This window comes from Manduca sexta, chromosome 22 (genome assembly GCF_014839805.1).
Source record: "Manduca sexta isolate Smith_Timp_Sample1 chromosome 22, JHU_Msex_v1.0, whole genome shotgun sequence".
Taxonomy (NCBI): domain Eukaryota; kingdom Metazoa; phylum Arthropoda; class Insecta; order Lepidoptera; family Sphingidae; genus Manduca; species Manduca sexta.
Window position 1 is genome coordinate 8,822,928 of NC_051136.1, and position 6,708 is coordinate 8,829,635.

Genomic DNA, 6,708 nt, shown 5'->3' on the forward strand with positions numbered 1-6,708 from the left:
ATGGTAGGCAAAATAATATCATATTTTATTTATATGTTTCAGAGAGGTTTCCTAATTAATCTAAGACATAATTTTTGTGTGCTTAAATTATTGTATTACGTAAAATTTCAAGTAGTTATTTTAATAAAATGAATATGATTTCCATAGTTGCAGCTGTTATCCTAAAGCAGGAAACCTGTTGACTTACTTACGCTGGTTTGATTATAATTTCATTACTATTATCATATAGTCTAAGAGCAGCTTTCATAACAATTTAGAATTGCCAACAAAGGTAGACTGTAAACAAATAACTGTTCATGAAGCCCGTTCGTGTTTGGTGGCGTTCGTTTTCTTGCAACAATAATGGGGTATGCTGGGTGCGATATTTATGGGCAACACTGGATAAAATTATGTGGCGTCGCGCTAATATCGCCAACACCAACAACGTGTGAACTTTCCCACGGTTCAGGTGTCTAACGTGAATGGGAAACTTTTTCTTTAATAAATATTTCTAAGATATTAGAATTTGCTTACATATTTTCTATTGTACCGATTCGACCCTTTATCCGAGATATATACAGACTTTGTAATGGTTTTTCTATATAAAAAGAAATATGGAATATGTTCTTAATTTAAACTTTTGTATTGAAAAATTATAAGTTTCGGGAGTTCAGTTCATGTAAGTCCAATGTAATGCTACAAAAATTATTGTAGCCAAATGGCAGGTTACACGCATTCGTGGAATCAGTGGGTTCGATCTTTCGATTCGCTAAAATACCTCGTGAGCCGGCCAACATTGGAATTTGTGCCCGCTGTGCCGGAAAGCCTGTTCCCTATCACTACATTATGTGACACGAACAAGGTCGCCAAACCGTGAGTGCATTAGCTTGTACCTCTACCTACTCTTTCGTAAGCTTATGTATGTAAGTGTGTAGCATCTACTGATTTAACACATTGTACCTCTGTTTTTCTTTTAAGTATAAAAAAGAGATTTTTAACAATTAAAATTTATATGATTTTAAAGTTATGACTAGCGATTTTCTTTTTACATCTAATTGTTTTTATTGAAAATAATTATGCAATACATTAAGGTTTAAAGAATTGTAGGTGGTACGTTATTTTCTTTGATCACTGTATAATTAATGACTATGCAAACATAACGACAATATGTAATACAGCCAATATTGGGTAAAGCGTAAAGTAAAAATAAAAACAGTTTCCCCATAACAACACGTGTCACAGTGTTACGCGAACAACATTCGTTCACGACACGTAAGTATATAGAGGGGTTGAATAATTTACGGGTGCACTAACTTTGGCCGCGGCGGGGCCCGTTCTGTACAGATGCCAGAGGTACATATATCAAACTGGGGCCGAAGGTTACAACTTCAATAAAACTTTAGTGAAACTTATTCAAACGCGTCGGCCGGTGAAAGCTGTTTTTAACTTCTGCCCACAAGGGATCACCCGTACAAATAAATAGTTAGGCACTACGCGAATTTCTTTTGCACACTATTATAAGTTTACTTGACTGGAATTTTGCGTAATGAATTTTTCGTTCCATACTGATGTTAAAAGCAAGTTGTAATTTGTTGAAAACTTTAATCTTTTGATATATTCTTAAACTATTGAAAATAATGTCTTTAAAACAGCGACATAAAAACATCAGTCCAGGTGCTGTCTAGACGTTTTGTAAAGTGTACTTCAACAGTTCGGCGTTCTCAAAAACTTCCAGAATTTATTTGGTCAAAATATTCGTAAAGTTTCTCAATACATTGTCAAAGAGTAAAATAGACGCTCGTTCGTGTCGATAACGTTTGAATAACTTTTGCACAACTTGTATTGCTAACTTTTTGAATATTTTTTTCTTTCGAGATGAAAACCACTCGTACCTTAGATTTACTGTATATTATCATATAAATATACGATATATACATGAAAATAATCTTGACCAACTACATAATATGCATTGTTAGTGTTGTGTAGTAATATGACAAGGTTCAGTTGACAACTGATTTATTTTTAAATTATTGTAATCTAAATAATACAAAGTAGTCATAAAAGATGTGAACAAGGGTAGAAACTAATATTCAAATATTGTTTCTGTTAAAGTAGCGTAATAGTTCTGCGAGGCATGTTTCTGGAGCTATCGTCCGCGGTCGCACATAAGTTGCTTTCGCGGAACAACACACGTATTTGCATAAAAGTCGAATTGGCCTTAGAGATGTGTATGCTGCCGGTGCAATGCAACTTTTAACTAGAGTTGCTTCGAAATTACATAAAGTTTTTGTGTTGCTTGTTTCTGCTCTAATTAGTTATGCGTTATAGAATTGCTTTATAACAAATTGAATTTTAAAATTCTGAACTTATTGAAGTTAGCAAACATTTTGCAGCCAATGGAAATTCATATACGAGTTAACTTACAAAGGTATAAAGAAGATCGTGCGATTGTTACTCCGGTTCTTTCGTTGCATTTTATGTCTAGAGCACATCAATTTTACGATCAATAATGAAAGTTAATTATAAAACTAAACTTGCTTAAATAACCTAAATGTATATGCTTTTAGTCGTACATTGTACTATATTAATATTTATTTTCTTTGTGTACTCTATTATCTGCATTATGTTTGCGCTGGTTACATCATTAGGAACCTGCTTACCACCTCGGACACGAAGCGTGATTGTAAGTATGTATGTATTGATAGGAATCTTGATAGTAAACCGATTATTATGATCGAATTCAACTACATAAGTACGAAGTTTGCTCTTTATTTTTACTGAAAACATTTATCATATTCTTTAACCGTACGTTTTATTTATAGTACGATACTAATTGATTTAACATTTCGATCATGTCATTTAGAAATGCTCTGTCAAATAGATTTGACAGAGACTAGAGTCACTGGATAAGCAAATAAACTCGTCTCTCGAGCCTGTCAACTCACTCTTGACTTCGAGAACTCTCAAGACGCGACACTCGCGGAGCGTTCAGTACATTGTATAAACAAACCCTCCACTGAGATTGTAGACGCGTTAAAAACATTTACATAGAATATGCCAATTTGCTTTATTGCTCTATTAGTAGTACTTAACGATACTCAAGGGTCGATTTCATGCTACAAAATTTGTTAGAGTTCATAGAATCTAAAACAACACCTGAATCGCTTAAATCGAAGTCAAATTATAAATTAATATGTCAAATATGTGATTAGATCACCTCTTTTACATCATGAGACATATACATTTTCAAATGGGGGTTATTTAGTTGCGCCTCTTCGTTTATTTTTTATCGATCGGTGATACGATACGTTATTATTTATGATACTGATTGAATTGTAATATATCAATAAGCCTTTGTGGAATTCAGTTTATAATGGATTCTTCACTTGCACGTTTGTAGCACAATTAAGCCATAAAATGTGTATTCAAATGAGAGGACTTCTGTTGGTGGAAGTATTTTTCAAATTGATTCGTTCTTTACCTAGAAATAACGATTGAAATACAAGAGACACTTACTGACTCTATTTCTTAATGGTATTAGTGTACATTAGAAATTATTAATGAAAATAACACTTCTCAATCCTAACTCTATAAGAAAGAAAAATACAGTCTTCTTTAACATCATAAAGAAAATACGATGAATTCGTTATTCTTCGAAATAATAATTATATTTATAGCGAATGTCGTTCCGTCGGGCGTTAAACGTGAAGACGAGAGCAAAAAAGATAAACAGGCTCCTACTAACGCTCGACTTGATTTTCCGAGCTTTCGCAGCACACCGGGGATTCGCGCACTTGTTTGAACGACTTGTACACACACGCGATATATTATTTATACATATATAGCGTTTGTATTAGTGCGAATGGACTCAAGTCTCGTTCTGACGCCATAATATTTTCTGTTGCTGACGGTAGAGAATACTACAAAGTATTCGGTATTTGCGTTGTTGAAAAAAACACAGTAAAAAAAAAATGATTTTGTTGAGCTATTTTTGTAGCTAACTCCATCTTTATCTATATGTATGTTATAAAGAGGACAATTTTGTTGATTTGTAGGGTTAAATCTTTGGAATTAAGAAAGGAACCGATTTTCAAAATACTTTGACTAATAGGAAACTACATACTTCTGAGTGCTATAGGTTGGTTATTATTCCGGGAAAATATTTATTCCGGAAAAACATTCCCGCGGGCGGAGACGCAGGCAGAAGTTAGTGTTCAATGGTTAGAAGTTGAGATACGGCTAAAGTTTTCAGAGATTATACGACCCGTATTTATAAATACCGCTTTAAGATTCGATATTTTTGTCGCTACTCACAGCGGTTGCGGATGTCAGCCATGTGTTAATTATAACTTAAGGCCCAGCAAAACACGCAATAATTGTAATTTATAAGCTATCTATCCGAAATTTAGAATACATATAGAAAAAAATGTGCTCATCGTATTTTTGCAATATGTAATCTTTAGATTGTTGTTTAAATTTTTGTATAATGTGGATATTGTTTCGTTACTTTCATAATGAAAATGCCACTATAAAGAATATTCTATTCATTTAAAATTTTCTGTAGGACCTAAAATTATATTTTAAAGAAAGTATTTGTAAGTTTTTACATATCCCTGTCCATAACTCGCGCACCGTCAAGTATGGAATTAATTTTTCTATGCTATTTGCTCAGGGAGGGGCTTTGGTTATTATGTTCCGATTACGTATCTAGCATTTTATTATTCATTCCTCATGTCAATATTGACAGTCTTTTTTATATCATCATTCATATTTGGTAGGAAAAGTATAAATTTTATTTTTCTAACCGTCCTTATAATACTGTTCGAATTTGGAACTGCATTTATTCAAACCATGTACAAATTTTTATGGTTATTTTTAGAATTGAATAAAACATATGATCATTTTCTAGAACAAATACTTTTACGCTTCCTCAATGATGCATACATATATTTTACAGTTATTTATAAACTTTTAAATACAGTTTTAATATTCCATCAATCTATGTAATTAGTATTTTGTCTGACGTTCGAATTATAATCTGATGTTGGTATAATGTGTCCAAATAGGGTTATGTTAAAACAGTGATTAATGATGTTTTTGGGTGGGGAATAATAATGTTATGTTCAACATGTATGAAGAATTAGTAAGAAGTGTATGAAGGAGTGTAGTGCATCTCAACAACAAGTTGACAACGTCTGCGCGATGCTTTATATTGAATTCATACTCTTGTTAAAACTATACACAACTTGTTAAATTATACTAACAACAAATTCGAAAATAACCGATTCCGCTAAACTGCGAAACAATTATAACTTCTACCGAACCTGAGGCCTTGCTTTTGGTTTGGTCAATATTAAGTTTATGCAAACATTCATAGAACGGCTTCAAAATACATTGAAAATATAGTGTTACTTTATTTTTACCAAATATTATTAGTTTGCCTTTTAAACGAGTATTAAAATATATTTTATAATAAATACTCATCTATCTTTTGGAATGGAACAGAGTTGACCAAACTCTAAGTATATTAAAAATCAATTTCACACATGATTATAATTAATTTTAATGAAGTTAATTCGCGCAAGTCTATTAACGTGGCTTGTCGGCAACTTTTCCAATAACGTAGATCCGTGTTCCGGTGCGGAAAATCGAGCAATTACGGTCTACGACATTTTACTTTATATTTTATGAGCAAAAATTGCAACTAGAATATCGTTTAAATGGAATTTCTTAAATAACTCACTGATAACAATGTAGGTAAAAATGTGCGGATGGTAAATTTAAAAAGAAAGTGTAAAAAGAAATATAGCGCAGCTCAGTTTCCATTTTATCTGTATTATTGCCACCTCCTAATCTAAAGGTAGAAGACATTGTGATGGAATTCGATTAAATTAAGTTACTACAGCGAAAAGGAGAGCAATTTCGATTCTCATAGAATTCAAATGAGTTTTTTATTCAAACAAAAACCTGGAGGGACCACTAAAATACAAGTCCTCTTATATGCCTTTATAAAAGTGAAGAAACACTTATAACTTTATATCACTTTTTACGACTACTGTTAAAGAACAAATTGCAATAGAATATTTATTATATTCATCCAAACGCCTTGTTCCATTCGCTTGAAAATTATCATGGATTAAAATAGTGTCATTATCTATAGCAGCTTCTACGTTAAGTTTTTAAATATTAACAAGAACAAAATTTAAATATGGTATGTACAGCTTAGTTCATCTGCGTCACCTAAATGAATCCAAAGGAATGTGTCGATACAGGGCGATCTCGGTTTGGCCGCTGGACCTAGCTTTTGCCCAACATAAGGCCGATTCCGACTTTGTTCAGGGATTCTTTGAAAAAAGGGATGATGGAATGATCTACCGCTATGGGAATATGTCAACGGTATTAAAAGACTTCAGCCCTCTTCCAAAACACTTTGGTAGAGACGTTAATGTTATTTTAGTGAGGTAAACTTTTGACCTTTTACATTTTGCACTATAATAGAGAGAATGTGTGGTTAAAATTACCTTTTTTAGTTGATATGTATTTAATTTGCCCATTATGGTTTATTATTTTCAGAATCAGTAACGCAAAAATGAAAAGTGTTAGTATTATTTCCATTCATCAAAATTATTATTTCAGATCTGAATAGTTGTGCTATTACTGTTTTCATATTTTTCCACAAACCTTGTTATACTATTTTTAGGCATTTAAAGGCAACTCCATTAGCGTGAT